This window comes from Oratosquilla oratoria, chromosome 6 (assembly GCF_046742065.1).
Source record: "Oratosquilla oratoria isolate Oo_2021 chromosome 6, ASM4674206v1, whole genome shotgun sequence".
Lineage (NCBI taxonomy): Eukaryota > Metazoa > Arthropoda > Malacostraca > Stomatopoda > Squillidae > Oratosquilla > Oratosquilla oratoria.
In genome coordinates this window covers 44,396,982-44,415,275 of record NC_134782.1, presented here as the reverse complement: position 1 = coordinate 44,415,275, position 18,294 = coordinate 44,396,982, and positions in this window count along the sequence as shown.

Genomic DNA, 18,294 nt, shown 5'->3' with positions numbered 1-18,294 from the left:
TTGGAAGATGGCCGCTGAGTGGTGGCATGGCTTAGCAGGTAATTACACCAGCTTGGGTCAGCTGCTGTTCAGACATGATCAGACGAATCGGTTGCGGAAACACGGGTCAGATCTTGTAGCCCAGGAGGGTGAGGTGCCGACACACTTAAGTTTTATTGAGGCTAACATCTTTTGAAAAAAAAAAATCTGAGTGGATGTCGAGTGTGTGTCGTGGTTCGATATTCACACCCGGGTATAAATGGATGAAGGAGCGTGTGAGAGTTGGATGAGCCCAAACATGCGTGCATCCATTGGGGAGAGGGTCGACAAGGCGCATATGAAATGGATGAAATTGTGAAGCGTGTAAAATGGCGAGTAATGGACTTGTGAATTTCCCCTCTCCTGACCTCTTCGTTCGTCTCTTCCTCCTGTCTATGCCGTTAAGGGTTGTTCCCTCCCTGGTCTCAATTTCGGATTCATTCTCTGATTTACCATGGTCTTGGATCACTTGTTGGACTCGTGATCGACAGCTATTACCCTCCCGGAAAAGAGCTCAGAGATCGTATATGACCGAACTATGGGTAATGTTGTGACCTTACACGCACACACACCCCGAACTCTCCGCCCACGAGAGTTGGAGTAACGACCCGCAGCGCAGCAATACTGAAATTATTTCAGTCCTGGGCGGGATTCGAACCCATGTGTGTGTGTGTGTGTGTGTGTGTGTGTGTGTGTGTGTGTGCGCGCGCGCGCGCCTTATCTCCTCTCTCTTTCATCTCTGTTTTCGTAACCCATTTCTCTCTACCCTCCCCTCTCTCTCTCTCTCTCTCTCTCTCTCTCTCTCTCTCTCTCTCTCTCTCTCTCTCTCTCTCTCTCTCTCTCTCTCTCTCTCCTTAATGTTTATGTGTACCCATACATGTTTGCTTATGTTTGGGCGCGCTTAGCGAGCACTGAGTGATGACATGCAAGCCTTCACTTTGGGGGAGGGGGAGGGGGAGGTCGGGGCCAGCTAGCGTGACGGGGGTTTAGTGTTGTCGCAGCTATTTGAGAGGCGTGGTCCATCTGTACAGTTTCCAACTTGGCCCTTTATTACTGTTAATACTTCCTGTCTACCTACTACCTTCCCTTTTTAGGATATTATTACCATTCCACTACTACTTTCATTTTTTGTTTTTGTCTTCCTTTTGGGTTCCTAGTACTTCTCGTTTGTAGCTTCGGTGTATGCGTACTGAACACAAGGAAAACCAAGTATAGGTGCATGAGATGAAGTGAACTTTGTGACACCACAGTACGAATAAACTGGAAATGCTAGTCTCTCTCTCTCTCTCTCTTTCTCTCTCTCTCTCTCTGTGCATATGCCTTCAACATCATTGTACCCTCCCATTGCTAATTTAACGCTTGTCCTACCCATGTATTCCCCCAATTTATTTCATTTACCCTTTCTACACTTCCCCTGCAAGACCTCTGCGGGCAAGTCAGTCCCTGAACGGGATTCCAAGGAACTCGCATGAGATGAAGCGAAGCTAATGAAATTAACGGATATTTGTTTTGTGGGACTTCAGGTCTTAGTAAGTTGTCTAGGGTTGTCCTGGAACGTTACCAGTGAACCGAAGTTGCCCTTATAGCTGATGGAAGGCGTAATCCCCAGGATTAGATACCCCTAGTGGAACTGTGGCACTAGTAGATCAAAGGTTAACCCCTGGCTGACGAGAAGGTCCCACTAAGAAAAATGGAATAGATTGACGGTAGCCAGAACAAAATCATGAAAGGAACCGCAAGTTAGTGTATGTGACTTCTTGGAGACCAAGGGAATCTCATTGCTCTTTGCTGACAAATGAATAGTTTGATAATGTGGCACTGTTGTGTTGGTTGTTTTTTATGTATATGTTGTACAAGGAGATATTTTGTTCAGATATCTGGTTCGTGTTGTTAATAAAGCAGTCTGGCGTTAGAGTAAAGTCTCTTAATGCAGCATGAAAACAGATGGGTTAATCACTCATTCCCGGTTTCCTATCAGTTGAATTGGATCTCCAAGCGTTATCAGTCGATCACTTAATCAATCGAACATTCGTAGTCCACATCTGAACGTAGGCCTCTACCAAACACTCCGGCAACCAGTGCCACGTCACGGATATAAATAGGTTAACTATATATTCACAAAGTTGAGCTTGTAGGTTACATATAGTGTACGGGGGTTACAGTGTATGTTGTCACGAAATGCTTTGTCCAGCTTTCCGGGGCGTAGGCGTGGGCGGAAGCAGACGTTCCGCCCAGCTTCCCCTGGCTGCAGACAGCAGACAAGGCTGGACAGTCCACAGCAGGGATGCTGCTTTAGTGCCTTTTTAAAAGTAATTGTTGATGCTCCAGGATCAAAATCAGATGGGGCCTGATCTAGTTTAGGTACGTGAAAACAAACACACACGCACACACACACACACACACACACACACACACACACACACACACACACACACACACACACACACACACACACACACACACACACACACTAAAAAGACAGTCACGCCTTCATATTTTTGCCTGCATGCCGCCAAATATCGAGTCACAAGAACGAGATACATTGTCTTAGAAAGTTGTTTTCTTTACAAACGGACACTCGACACCTGATCGTAATTAAGTAATTTGCATGTTCACATGCTTGGATGAACTAGGATATAAACGTTTGTTCGTTATAAGAATGTATATTATATATGGTCCTGAATGCCATCACTTAACGTGGGCAACGATTGTAAGAGGTTGGCATCGTCGTTCGATTCTGTGAAGGGTTAGGGAGGCCTTTGTTGAGCACTGGACTTCAGTTAGCAGACGGTAATTATGAAGATAAACAAGATGTGCATAGACGAAAAGTGGTTAAACCAGGAGGTACTTGACTACGACCAAAATCACCAACTTGAGCCTTACCAAGATAAAAGTACACCACCTCCTCTTCCTTTTCTCCCTCCTCTTTGAATGACTTGTGGGCCAGTCCGGTGGCCGTTGGCGGTTACCTGGGAGCCTTGGAGTATTTTGAAAGAGACCCCTGGGGTAACGGGTGGGTGAATTGTCATCACGATCGTAGCCGACTCGCTAATCGCCACACATCAAACACACAGGAACTAGTTGGTGTACTTTTTTCCTCCGACAGTTGGAGCAGATTTGCAGTCATCAGCTTTCGGGAAGGAACCTAATGTGCCGGAAAAAAAATCCTCTCGCATATCAAGTAGTTTGCCATAGTGATTTTACGGCTGAATTTTTCTGGAGGTGGACGGTATCGCCGATTAATCGGAGGTTATAGAAAAAATAGCCCAATGTGATAACTCCTTACCACGTGTCTGTAGTGCATGACTGTATTTGTGTGTGTTTTGTGTGTGTGTGTGCGTCTATGGGCTCGGTGTTTACAGTGACCTCCCACTTCATGCTTGTGATGATCCTCTTAGGCTCTCAGCGTTGCTATGTTGGCGTCGTTCTCCAGGACGGGTGGGGCGGGGCCGGACGGGGCGGAGCTGGCGTCGGGGAGTCGGAGGGGACATGGGACGTGCATTGCACAAGTTACAGGTTCCTTGTCACGGTTCCGTAACGGCGTCACAAAGCCCCGTAACGAGAGCCTAGGAAACAGGAAAGGGGGGTGGGGGATAGTGTCATGAAGGTATTACGTTTGTTGATTTGGCGGTGGGGAATGTCGTCGTCGCCGTCGTCTCCAATGATGTTATGTCGTTTGCTGTTGACGGTCGTGTTTTTGGGCTTTGCATGGTGATCTGCGTCCTTATTCGTATCGCGACCCTTTGTAATTTGATTTCCGAATTTGTTTTTCGCAGCGAAACGAATGGCGGAAATAGCTGGATCGTTTGCACTCTAATTCTTGCACGTTCACAATCGAATTATACAGTTTTCCGCTTTAATTAATACCGTCAAGCCTGAAATGCGCGCTCTTGCTCTCCCTTTCCCCTCTTCCTCACACTTTTCCTTACTTTGACCATCTCCCTCACACTGTACCTTACCATCACCATCTCCTTCACCCTCTTCCTCTTCCCCGTTTCCCTCTGCGTTCACTCCCAGCGCTGCACGTGTTGGTACGTGCTCGGTGACTTGATTTCACTTTTATTTTAGTGTTGGTTTCATACTTGATGCTCTATCCATCCCCAAGGAGCCCCGGCTGGTTCAGGAGTCGTGTTCTCTTTTCACGCGCCAGTGCCCCCGGGTCAAAATCCCTTTGGTGGACAAAAACAATGATAGTAATGATGAAAAATAAATAGAATAAATGCCTGTTAGTAAGGTATCACGTATTTGTACACCGTCAGGATTGCTAGATGCCTTATACAGGCAAAATTAACACATGCGCGCACACACACACACACACACACACACACACACACACACACACACACACACATGTGCGCGTGCACACACACACACACACACACACACACACAAACACAAACACAAAGCGAGTTCAGCACTTGCCCGCCACTTGCACACTCAACCTTTATATTAAAGCCTTTCGTGTAATCCCTTCACCTTCATCCCCATGATAGTAATGGCGTAAATCCTGCCGGACCTCGTAAGTGACACTGGCATTTATTCAGCTTTGTTGCTGTCGTACCTGTGCAACATGCCTCAGCCCTCAGCAGTGTTGTGCGTTCTACCGTATTCGATTTATGCTTTGCTGGTCGCTTGGTCGGTCAGCGGGACTGATGAGTGTTGCTTCTAGTGTGATAGCAATGGTAATTGCCCCTGGCTTTCCCCTCCGTCTACTCTCGAAAAAGTACTAGGTCCTCTTCCTCCCCTCCTCGAGTTGTATTTGTCGTATATATTGAACACGGTCGCCCACTATTGTTTCCCTCTCTCTCTCTTTTAATTCATTATTTTCTCCTTTCCACCTCGTCCTCTCCCATCCACCGCACTCCTCCCGAGTGAGCCTTCCCGTTACCATAGGCAAAAAATCTGGACTGGATTCTATAGTCTGTCGAGACAGTGCCAAGGCACATCCCTTGTAAGTAGTTTAGTCGCTAGTTACTTTGTCGCCACTACCGGGGTTGGGAGTCGGCGGGGAGTGGCATTTTCGGGGATGCCACCCGTCTCCTCACCTCCCCACCTCCTGCGCGACCACCCGCCGAAGAGGCCGATGAGAATTTGATGGCCCTTTGTGAGGTGCCGTTCCCTGTGCCGGCGCCGGCGTGGCGCACAGGGGTGGTGGTTCGTGAATGAAACCCCATGAGCCGCGGGATGTTTTATGTATACAATGAATAGGGGCACGCCAGTGATTGGCCGGCGGTGAACTGGATTTCCAAGTGTTGGGTACACGTTTTGATGATGCTTGATGGCATGTAGTCAAGGCTCTGTGTCATAGATTTGGGTGTCGATGGCGACGTAGGAGGCTTACGGAGACCGGGGTAGGGACGTAGGGAGGGGGAGGGATGTCACACTATTTTGTTTCTTGAGACTCACAGGAAGCAAGGGATTTACACTCTTTACCCAACCGTAGATTGGGTTCTAGGTTGTTTTATGTGTGTGTGTGTGTGCGTGCGCGCGTGATGTGTTTGTGTGGGCTGTCTAAGTGCTGAGGTGTGTGTAGAGGTCAATCCATAGATATTATGAGGGAGTGTACCCTCTGAGCGAAGTAGGGTTGACAGTGGTTGTCGTGGTGCGTCCTGAGTTCGGGAGCCCTGTGGGACTCTAGAGATGTGGCTGTTGATGGTGATGATGTCTCGCGCTGTCTTGTCGACCAGGAAGAGAAGGAGGAGGAAGAAGGGGAGGTGAAGGAGAAGTCTTGAAGTTTTTGCAGTCTGGCGTCGCGAATGCATTTGATGTCGCATTTGCGATTTCGCGTCGTTAGGGTTCGTGGGGCCGGGGGTGGGCCAAGTTTTTCGTGTGGATTCTTGAGGATCTCCCTTTCTATTTAACTTTATCTCAATGTTAACCTCATGAAATTGGAAATCTAATTAAAAATCTTTGTCTTCATAACCTCACCATCTCAGTGAACTGGGCAGTGTTTATGGAAGAGAGATTTTTACTGGAGAACAACGGTGTCGCTAGTCGTCACATGGAGTCACGTTAGGCACGTGCCTGTCATTGGAGAAGGAGCGAGTTGTGTATTGTGCGAGTGCCATTCCAGAAGTGGTAAGAAGAGGGAAGAAGACTGGTGGGGCTTGGCTTGGGGGAGCATTGTGTGTAGTGTGGGAGTGTTATTCCAGAAGTGGGAGGAGGAGGAGAGAAGGAAGAAGAGTAAGAGGAAGAAGACTGGTGGGGCCCGGCTGGGAGAGTGGGCGGGTGTCTTCTTCGCAACGGGGAACAATCGCTGTAACTCGACTCCGGCTTCTCGAGTTCGTTGAGTCTCCCGCCCGGGCTCGAGAGTTAAACCCCCTCCCCCTCTCCCTCCTTTACCCCTTTTCCCCTTTCCCTTTCCCCTCTTTCCCCATTCCCCCATGCCCCCTCCTCTCCCCGTCTCCTCAACCTCACACTCCTTGCCCTCGCACCTCAACTCATTTTCGTCTTCCCCTTTCCTCAAACTCGCACTCCTTTTCAACCTCTTTTCTTTTCCCCTTTCCCCTCTCCTCACTCACCATTCCCCTCATCACTTTCCCTTCACAATTTTCCCCCTTTCTCAGGTCGCCGTTCTCTTCTTCATGACCCCCTTCCACCGTTCCTTCCCCGTACCCCTCTCATCGTTCCCCGTTCCCCTCTCACCGTTTGCCCCTATACCTTCCCCGTTCCCCTATCCAAATCATATTCATTTTCCAACGCATCCTTCTTACCATTCCTTTAGATATTCCCTTTTTTCTGTTTCTTTTCGTATTTGTCGCTCACTCCGCCTCGTTGCCGGCTGCATGATATTGTGTGGTCGGCAGCTCGGCCAGCCAGGCGGCCCGGCCGTGTGATGGCTCGCAAGGACTCCTTGGTCACACTATGAATACACAGTTTCTTCCCCGTAAGTCACAGATTCCCAACCTGTGGTAAATGTACCCCCTTTCCTTGGGTACATAAAGGGCTTGAGAGAAAAATTGCACAATAATGTTCTTATGTACAGTCTGATCAAGACATTTTATAAAGTCACTGAGATCAGTTTATTGATGGTGTCACTACTAAAGTTTCTATGTAGTCTTCACATACGCATTTCATAAGGTGAATTAGAATTTATATGATTTTATCGATTTTTTGGTACTTAGCTCTTAGGAGTACGGGGGAACCTGTTATAATGCACACGGGAATGTACAGAGGAACACAAAGGTTAGGAGCCTGTGGTTTTAAGGAGTGCACTTCATGGGTTCTATGGTCCGGCGAGTGCCAGACGATTTCATTATAAGAGGGGTTTGTATATATGTATATATATATATATATATATATATATATATATATATATATATATATATATATATATATATATATATATATGAGGATGTCTGAATAGACGAAAGCGCTTTGTCATTAGTTTATCTTTTTCCTTGGTGGTTTTTCCGCATATATATATATATATATATGTGTGTGTGTGTGCGCGCGCGCGCGAAATCCAGAGACGGAGCAAAAAAGAAAATAGTGAAATGATGCGTCAGCACCCATTTGTGACCCATTTCGATGCTGTCGTCTCCAGCAACGGTTAACGTGCCAAGACACAAACGCGCTCTTTCTCCCTTTCCCTTTCTTCTCTTTCTCCTCTCTCTGGCTCTCCTTGTCTCTCTCTCGCAGTCAGCACCGAGTTGTCGCTTAGGAGTGGCGATGATGCTAGAAGTTGCGCCCTTTAATGGAGTTGTTGATGGCACCGGCACCGTTTTAACTCCTTTCGTGTCGAGTGGCACTTCCCCTCTGAGTCTGGCTGCCGATAGGCCATTTTGATCGTCTGTGCGTGACCCCCGTTGTGGACGAAGGGGGTCGTTCCATGTCTGTACCTAGTAGCTCTCTCTCTGTTTCTCACTGTCTCTCTCTCTCTCTCTCTCTCTCTCTCTCTCTCTCTCTCTCTCTCTCTCTCTCTCTCTCTCTCTCTCTCTCTCTCTCTCTCTCTCTCTCTCTCCCTCTCTCTCTCTCTTTTTAAGTGTTGTCACTCGTTTAGGAACGTAGCCATCTTTTAACCTCTTCGCTATAGAAAGTGGGGGATAGGGGGTGGCACGGATATGAATATTTAATGTATTAACAATTGCCCGGCGGCAACTGGAAAGAGCGTTGCCCGCTAATGAAGGGGCGAAGTGAAACAAAAACCGAATACGAGAAATAAGTTTGGGCAAAGATATATTTTAACCTAGAATTAATACCGTTCTTAGAATTTGGATCTAAACATAGAACGGGCAACTCGTGCGTAGAAATGATTTGATTTTTCAATTAGGGAGGACTTAGTAATTGTGTAATATTAGAATATGAATGGAATGACCTTTAGCCTAGGCATTCGAGTGTATTGAACTTCAAGGCTCTGAAATTCATTTGGATAAACATACATTTCTATTTATTGATTGTTTTATTTATTTATTTATGGGTTTATTTATGTGATGCACACATGTAGTCTTATTTACTGCCGCATTTGATAGCTAGCTCTTCAGTGTATGATGAAGGAGCCAATTAGTTGGCCCACTTGAAAAACATCGCGGCCACGTCCTCGAGCGCTGGCTGCTGAACTTGCTCAAGTTTGATCTCTGAGCTCGCTGGCTCGTGATGACGTGGGCTTACCGATGACTTTGGTGGTGGTGGAAGCGGTGGTGGTGGTGGTGGTGGTGTGGCGGTGGCGGTTCCTCCTCCTCCTCCCATTCGCCCTTGTCTCTCTGGTCGGAAGCCGTGTTCGTATCGGATGTCCGAAAATTATCTGAATGCAAAGATGTTGATGATTCCAATTTGGTAGAGAGTGCAGTAGAATCGGTGGCAACAGAACCACCATGTTATTGGATGGCCTTTCTCCTCCCCAATCACTACCGTCTTCACTAGTGTCTCCATCTCAACCATCACCTACCATCACCCGGTACCATGCACCATCACCCACTACCACCCAACCCACCTTTACCTTTCGCCCTTGCGACGTCACTATTCACCTCCTCGTCGTCATCCCTGCCTTCCTCCTCCTCCTCCTCCTCCTCCGTCGTCGTTGCAGACGTTCTCCTTAAGGGCGTGCGCGATGGCTCGCTCCAGAAGCCACGCGCGTGGGAGGGAGAGATATATCTTTCCCCGCTTACGAAGTTCCTCGCTAGATTCATTGCACCTCCAGTTTTTCCCCTCTCGTTTCTCCCATTGGAGGTTTGTGTTCACGTGCTGGCGCCGGGCGTCGCCTACTCAGTTTTTTTTTTCCCCAGTTTTCGAATACCGATTTGTCTTGCAGTAATTCCGTATAGGTTCAGAAATCCTACCCCACCCTCCTTCTGGAGGCTGTTTTCCTGCGTTGTGTACGGGATGGGACAGGTGCAGGTGAAGTGAAACGGTGGATGCCATTGTTACTCACTGATCCTTTCTCTCCCTCCTCTCCCTATCAGTCTCCCTCACCTTCTCCCTCTCTCGCCCACTCCGTCTCTCTCACCATCTCCGCCTCCTTCACTCTCTCTCTCTCTCTCTCTCTCCCCGGCTATCGCACGATGTAGGCGGGTGAGACCAGAAAGGTGCCGAGGTACACATCGTGCAGGCTGCGCTACACCCCATATGCCAACAACCTTGATACCTCATCGACGATTACTTATTATTATATGTAAATATTTGCCAGAAGGTGATCACTGTATATATTTTTGTATCACCCGCACTAATGGGTGATAAACTACAAATAATTCCTTCAGTTATGATTCGAGAGTGTCCTGTGTGTCACTAGTACTCTGTACATAGCTACACTTTTGTACTAGGTTTGACGCTCCTTGAGCGTAATAAATTGATTAAAACAAACCTCTCTCTCTCTTTCTCTCGCTCTCTCTCTCTCTCTCTCTCTCTCTCTCTCTCTCTCTCTCTCTCTCTCTCTCTTTCTCTCTCTCTTTCAGAAAGTTAACTGATATTTTAGTGTTGATGCAGAGATATGTGATGGTTGACTGTCATGGATTTAACTTTGTATAGGGTATATACATGTATAGCCTCCAGATCCAAACTTACTCGTACACTTAGTCTCGTACTTCAGAAATTCGTTCCATGTGTGTTGAAAGATCATGGCCGCTGTCAGGCAACGGCTGTGGTTGTGGTTGGTTATGAAAAAAAAAACATTGAAATGTGATTGGCCTTGAAAGGTCCATTGTGATTTGATTTGTATCTTAATTGAGCCGTTGTCAGGTAGTGGTTATAGTTGTGCGTTTGTCTACTGAACCACTATTAGGTATAGATTTGGTTGTGGTTGGTCGCTGATTGAGCCGTTAGGTAGTGGCTGTGGTTGTGATTGGTTCTTGATTACAGTGACGAGTGTTGGTGTCATGTAAACGTACTGCTAGTTAGTCAAATTCATTTGTTTCATGAATCATAAGTGACTGAAGCCACAGCAACAACAGGGAAAGGAATTCGTGTTTTCTTGTAGATAAAGAATGGAAAGTGGATGGGAAATTGTAGCTTATTGAAACAAATTTGTGTATGGGAAATAAATTTTGGGTAATTTTGCATGTGGAATAGGAAAAAAAACTCAATCATGTCAGGTTTATATGTTGTCATGCAGATGTGAAATAGACGAGTATAGTACACATTGTTCCAATATTTATAGATCTGAATTTTGACATTTTAATGTGTACATTGTTTATTTGGAATTGATTATTTTCTTACATTGGAACATCTCTGAGGCACCAACACTAGGCCATATATTCCAACTTCAGCAAGCCTGGTTACCTCTCCATCAGAACTCTCATTAGTGGAAATGCCCAGCGTTGACATTACCGTTGCTAGAGAAAGCAGTACAAATGCGAGTTCAGAAACTATTTTTACACAGTCCTATGCTTCAAGATGCTTGAAGCTCTTCAGGAGTTAAAGTTCAGACTCAGGATTTCAATGTTTATCCCGGAAGACCGTGATGGTGCATTTTAATTCAGCCTAAGCATTGGATCCCGTTGCTTGTAAAGTCTTTATTACATTGAGATTGATTCATGAGTTCCCAGTAAGGGGGGGGGGAGAGGTTGTCGAACTCTGCCCACTGTTTGGCAAACAGGCACGTGGAAATTCGTTCCTCAGTAGTACAGCAGCTCTTTTCTCGTGCACAGAAATAAAACCACATTAGTAGGACCTCCAGAAGGTAGACGACGAACTTCTTGGTGATCCAGTGCTGGATTATTATTATTATTATTATTATTATTATTATGTATTTATTTATTTATTATTAGTAGTAGTAGTGAAATGTTTGGCCTCGGTCTCTAAGCCTGAAGTATGCATGATCGATCTTAGCATCTTGCCACAGGTGCAACAGAACCTGTATGGGTCCGATGTTGCACTTGAGATTCACTTAAATAAACGTGAATGACTTTAGTGATGGTAATAGTGTATGGCTGGAAAAAAGTTACATTTTGTGCACCTCACCAAACTTCTATTTTTATTGAACCGTTCATTTATCAAAATTACTATTAAAAACAAGTACTCGTAAGAAAATCTAATTGTGCAAAACCTGTATTTATATTTAGCTCAAAGTTGCTTGGAAACGAGTAAATTACCTTTAGAACCTGTAGGGACATAGTGTTAGCTTCGAAAAGGTTAACATAATCTTTTTCTTCTTCGATTCTGTAAAATTTAAGTTTGATTTTGAAATTGTCTTGAAATTCTGCCAGTCACGTGTTTTCGATGATTTTAGACATTAGCGAAACTGAAAGTCGCAGAAGGGAATCGCGCCCTCCGATGGAGCATCAAATTTTCCGATGGCTTCGGCGTTGAGGGGGAAGAGGGATTCTGGAGGAAATGGGAGGAGGAGGAGGAGGAAATCTCAAGTTTGGAGTCGAGAGAGGAAGTGCGGAGTGGGAGTTAGGGAGATAGTTGTGGGTGGGAGTTCAGGCGAAAGTGGAGTGAGGAGCAGCTAAGGGATATAAGTTGAAAATCGTATTGGAGGTTGAGTTGTAAAAAGAAAGAGTTGGCATGTGAAAAAATGTAAATATTTTAGAAAAGAAATGGAGTAGTCGCAAGTGCTCGGATGGAAGAGGTCTATGAAAAGCAAACGTATACGATAGAAGGTAAGGAAGAGGTAGAGGGTAGAATAGAATGCACTTGAAACAAAACGGAGGTTTGGTGGCGGGAAGGTGTGCGAAGATCTAAGAGCAACATTAAACCAGCAGGAAGAAAGTGAACTTTGGCCGTTAAGTTTAGAAAACCGAGGACACAGAGTGTGAGAAGGCGGCTATGAAGTCTCTTCAGGGTTGGTTGGGGCAGTGGGTTCAGGTCATCACCGAATTTGTAAGGAAGGCGAGGAGCCTACGCCAAGAGGAGTTGAGTGGCTGCAGCCGCCATTTGATGGGAATCCGAGCGAAGTGCGGGATTCGAACCCACAGCAAAGCGAGCGCAAGGCCAGCATACTTCCAATTACGCCACCATTATACTCGTGTCTGCAACGATAAACTAGTTATATATAGTGGAACCTTCGAGCTCGGGGGACATCCTGTACATCGTGGATGTCGTTGCCGATAAGAACAGATGATTTTATTCAGCCGATGTGAAATGCGGCGGAAGAGATGTTTGGAGCGATCGAAACTGCCCTTCAGGCGAAGTGAATCTCGGCCAATATCCACTAAATGTGTCATTGTTTTAAAGGTCGGAAGAGAAGACGCGGCCAGGCGGCAGCCGTGGTAACGTCGTAAGAAAACTTGGACATTTTGGCGAGAGACTAAAGAATAAACAAAGGAAAAAAAATGGGGGGGAGGTATACGGATGAATAATGGCCACGGTCCCGCAAAACAAAAGCCACGACCAAGAAAGAGTAGGCGAACGAGAGGAAGAAAGCGGTTTGACAGCAACAGCAGCAGCGGTGACATAAAAAAAAGAACAGCAGCACGCGGAAGGATGTCGTCGTCGTCCACCCGGACTGAAACCTTTGCTTTATATCAAGAACGGAAAAGTGGTTAAGGGAAAAATGTCGTTGTTCAAAATGTTTGGTGTGATGGAAGCGCATCGCCAAATGAAATATAAAGATGGAGTGGAGGCAGCCAGCTCGGACACGCAAGAGGGAGGGAATGGGATGGGATAGGGAAAGAGTGAGTTCCGAGGGATGCCCGCTGTACTAGAGCGAGGAATGGTAATTACGGTGGAGGTGGTGGCTGTGGTGGAGGTGGTGGCTGTGGTGGAAGTGATAGCAGTGGTGGAAATGGTGGTAGTGATGAGTTGGGGTGAATGAGAGGCGTCCGCGAATTTAGCAAAATGGCAAAAGGTTTCGATTTGTTATGCGAAACGAAGCCGGACAGGAGAGCCAGTTAATGAGGCCGAGAGAGAGAGGGAGGGAAGGAGGGAGGGAGGAAGGAAGGAAGGAAAGGATTGGGCAAACGAAAGGAAAGAAGACTAGTACACTGTTGGGAGTTGATGGGAAAGGGGAGGAGAGGGTGAACTTTGTTTAGGTGGGGGTGATGTTGAACAGGAAAGTGGAAATGGATTTTTTATATTGATTTTATTTTGTTATTTATTGTTATTTTCTTTACGGGATTTTGTTTATTTTATTATCATTGTTTTTTTGCGGGATGTACATGAAGTAGTGTATGAGGATGGAGTGGGGCATGCTGTATTTAACACGTGTAGCACGACGTTCTGCCAAGAGCTGAATGAAATCGCTTGGCATGAGCCAGAACAGAAACTATAAAGAGAAGTCAGACCGAAGTGACCTTACTTTGGGAAGATCCGGACAGCTCGAGTGGATGAATTGTGCGTGTGCGCTGTTGTCAGGTCATCCCTGTGTAACATGTAAGAATTGTGAGAACTGTATTCTGCCTGAATTAACAAAGTAATATATATCACATTTGTTTCAGATAATTTACATAAATTACATTTGCTCCAAATAACTTTTATTTGTTGGTGATGCAGTTTTGGGCGCTCTGCGTGCCCACGCCGTGGCGTTTGCAGTTCGCGAGTGTTTGTTTCGATTTTCTTCGCTAAATAATGCACTAACGAGCCGAAGGTCTGTATGTATGTCGGGGGGTGGGGTGTCCTGCTGAAGGCTTCTCTTGTGTCCCGTTACTTCTTTTTTTTTTGGGGGGGGGGTTGCACGCAACGGTCGACTTTTTCTCTTTTTTTTCTTGTGTGTGTGAGCGTGTGTAAGTGTGCGTGCGCCGAGGCTGTGGAAAACATAGAGCCTGGAGGTTGAGCAAAGTATTCTCTGCTTAAAGAAGAAGGAAGAATCGCCGCGCACGTGTTGGGCTGCGAGTGTACGCAAGCATACGTACACGCACGCACATACGCACGCACGGACAATTACTTGTACATATACGCATTTTCATTCACATGTGTTGTCTTGTGTCTCTAAATATTCCTATTTGTCATTATGGGGAGAGCGCCACGACTACATGGAAATAGGCCTTAAAAAGAACTGTAGTGGACGAGGAGGAGGAGGAGGAATAGGTGGTGGGTGAGGTGGAGGTGGAAAAGGAGTGGAAGATTTTGAAAGACCCTCGAATGAGGAGGTCGGCATTGCCTCTTAAAATCACCAACTTTGATTAGACGAATACTTGGTCCTCGTGCAGAAATGATAATTAGGAAAAAACTGAAATATATACAAATGCGGTTGGTTACTGCAGGGCATTTCGTGCAGAAGTGGGTGGGTGAGGTGGGGGCTCTTCAGCGTTCTCAAGCTTTCTGAAGGGCGATGGAGACTGGGTTGGAGATGTGGCAGGAGACATCGTTACTGCGTCAGAGGTTATGTAATATTTTTTAAGCATTGTCAGCTCCCCCCTCCCCCCAAAAATTGTGTGTATATATTATATATATATATATATATATATATATATATATGTGTGTGTGTGTGTGTGTGTGTGTGCGCCTATGTGTTGAGGATGCCCCCGGTAGTTTGCTCTCATCTTAACCACAAGTGATGGGAGTGACCTCCTCCTCCTCCTCCTCCTCCTTCTCTTTCTCGTCCTCACTTATCCTCCCATTCTTCTCTCGTCTCTTCTTCCTTCCCTGCCCCTTCTCTCTTCTCTTCATCCTTCCCTGTCGCTTCTCTCTTCTCTTCATCCTTCCCTGTCGCTTCTCTCTAGTCGCCCTACCCTTGCATCTTCTCCCTACTCCAACCTTCTTCCCTTTTGACTTTGCTTCTTCTTCTTGATTTTCTCTTCCTCTCCCACACCTCTCCTCTTCCTCCAGCTCCTCTTACCAGTGCCACTCCTTTTCCTGTTCTTCCTTAGGACCAGCTTGTGGTGAAGGGAACTTAGGTGTCATCTTGGAGAATTAAGTCCCATCCTGTTCATGATATTTTTAAAAGCTTTCCATATTGACCCGTATATGATCGTATGACGTTTTTGATGGAAACATTTCTGATATGGCTGTGAGTGGGTTATTGGAAGTACTTCATTAACTATATTCAGTCCTGAAAACCTTTCCTCAACAGAAATAGGTCATTTGGCACACTGTCTAGGTGATGTATGTACTGGGAGCCTTTGGGTAATTAAGGCGCTCCTTCTCAAACAGGCTAAGACGTCAGCGCCCCAGAAATACGTTTTCTTTGAGAGCCTCATTGGGTCAAACTCTGGAAAGCGATAACTTTTGGCGCCTTCGCCTGTCTGACATAGAGCGCATCAATTACCGTTCTTTGCAGAGGGAGTGCTACAGAATTGATTGTCATCTAGCTGCTAAAAAGAAAATGAAAGGGGAATAATGCAAGGGTGTGATTTTAGGGTGAAGGAGGAAGCGAATGTGTTGGTGCTTGATGGAAGGGAATGGAGAAGGTGAACAGAAGATTGTGAGGTAGCGAGGGGAAGGGAGAGACATCTAGATGCTGTTTCTTGAACATGACAGATTTCCTTACCTGGTACGATTCTTTTTTTCTCCATAAGGTTCGTTTCCTAACTAATGCATTCCATCAAGAATATTATTTCAATATCTAATGTAATTTTTGTTAGCAATCAGGTTAAGGTGAACAGACTGATATTCGTTCTTTATTATTTGTTTATTTTTAGCTTTGTTTTTCTTTTGGTTCTGTGACAAATTGACTTAGCCCCGCCTATTGGGAAGTATTGAGCGGATGAGAAATAGCGCGCGCGTGTATGATTCAGCATGGTCTTGGATCACGTGTTGGACTCGTCATCGACGGTTACTACCCTCCCGGATGAGAGCTCATGTACTGTATGACCGATCTATGGGTAATGCTGTGACCTTACATACACACACACTCCCCGCCCACGAGAGTTAGAATAAGGGCTCACAGCACAGAGATGCTGAAATTATTTCAGCCTTCGACGGGATTCGAACACGGACCGCTGTAGTAGCGGTTGCGAACGCCACAACTGCGCCGTCGAGTGTGTGTGCGCATGCGTACGCTCTCGCTCGCGCAGATACTGTCCAAAATCATGACTTGTTCCATGTAAGTGTGAATGTAGGTATTTACATTTGGCATCGATACCCAGTCCCACTCCGCAAGCGTGGGTTTGCAATTCTCTGACGTCTTGTACATATTCATCTTCGTTTCTGTGAATTGGCTTTACATCCTACACAACACTACACTCTCACACTGTTGGTACCACCGATGCCTCTTCCTCCTCCTCTTCCTCCTCTTCCTCCTCTTACGCCAACACCACTGCCACACCAAATCAAAGGCTCAAACCATTTCCACCCATGTATACGTCATTACCATACCACAGTGGCACCTTTATTGACTTCAGCCCCTGCCTCCACAGACTCCACCACAACCAACACCGCACCACCCTCTGGAAGCACCACTCGCCACCTCTCATCCGATCTCTAGGTTCTCTCGACAGAAATTATCTTGTTTGTTTTCTCGGGGTGCAGTTTTCAACCCACGAACTCCCCCTTGCCATGAGCTCTTCCTCACGTATATTGTACTTCCTCGTCCACATGGCTTCTCTTGGTGTCCCCTTGACCCCTCTCCCGTTATAAGTAACACTGCCCCTTCCTTCCTTCCTTCCTCGCCCTTCTCGTCCCTCGTCCACGTCTATCATAATTACTATCGCCATTATTAACCTTTCGTTTATCATCACCTGCTTGGTCCGCCCTCGCCTCACAGCCCCACATGCCAACTCCTCCTCCTTCACCTCCTCCTGCTCCTCTTCCTCCCTATTTTCCTTTTCTTCCTTATCCTCCTCCTCCTCTTCCCTCTCTTCCTTCTCCTTCTCCTCCGCTCTTTCTTCACTCCACTGTTCCTCCACCATTCCTTTGCTCCTCTCCTAACTCCAAATTTCTTAGATTGTCTCCACGTCTGCTTCTTCACTCCTTTACTCTTATACTTCTGTTTGTACTCGTACTCATCTTGTTACATCCCTTATCCCATAGGTCCTATCTCTCTATCCTCTTTCCCCTTCTCAAACACGTACTCCTCATCGTCCTTCTCCTCCTCCTCCTCCTTTCCCATTTTCCTCCCCCTCCTCTTCACCACGCTCCACCCCAACCTCCATACTCATATTCCTCTCTATCTTTTCCTCCTCTCCTTTTCCGCTTTATCCTCCTCTCTTTACCCCCTCCTCCTCCACCACCTCTTCCTCCTTCCTCACTCCAATCCTGTCCCTGGCCCGAAGGACCCTTGAGCATCATGAGTTCCTCCGGACAAAGATCCGTCTCGTCCTGACCCCCCCTCCCCTCCCCCCATACACGCACGCACACACGCACGCACCACCTCATGTTCATTGCCCTTTGGGCCGATGGCCCGCACCGCTTGTTTCGGTTTGCTCCAGTGGCCCTGCCCCGTGCTCGAGTATCTCTCATGAGCCTACCTCCCTCTCTGCCGTTGCCCTCTTCGCCACGTCTCCGGGTTGACCGGCACGTTCTTAGACATGAGCTTCGTGTGTGACGTAGTACTTGACTTCTTTTTCCTTGGTACAACATAGATTATGGTGGGAATGTGTGTATTTTCGTGTACTTTAGTGCAAGAACGTTTTATGATAGGGTATTAAATCTCCCCTTTACCCCTCCTCCCTGACTACACTTCTTCAGTGCTATGTTGACCCTAGGGATAGAAACGCTGGTTATTGGACACGAAATACAATACGATCGTGTGGTTTATTGTGATAGTAGAGAGTACCTTTTGCTTTACTTCGATGTCCGGAGGGAGGTTTCGCGCACTGTGAGTGGTGTCACAGGTTGCGCAGTCTTTACGTGGTATCTTCGAAGGACGTGAGTGGCTCGTTTGACACGTATCGACTTTTCGCCGTGCGCCGTCCACGACACGACGTCGTGCTCTCAAATAACGAAAGGTGTCATGGACACTTTCACACGTGGTCATGACGTGTGAAAGCGTCCATAGACACCCATGGTTATTTGAGAACACAA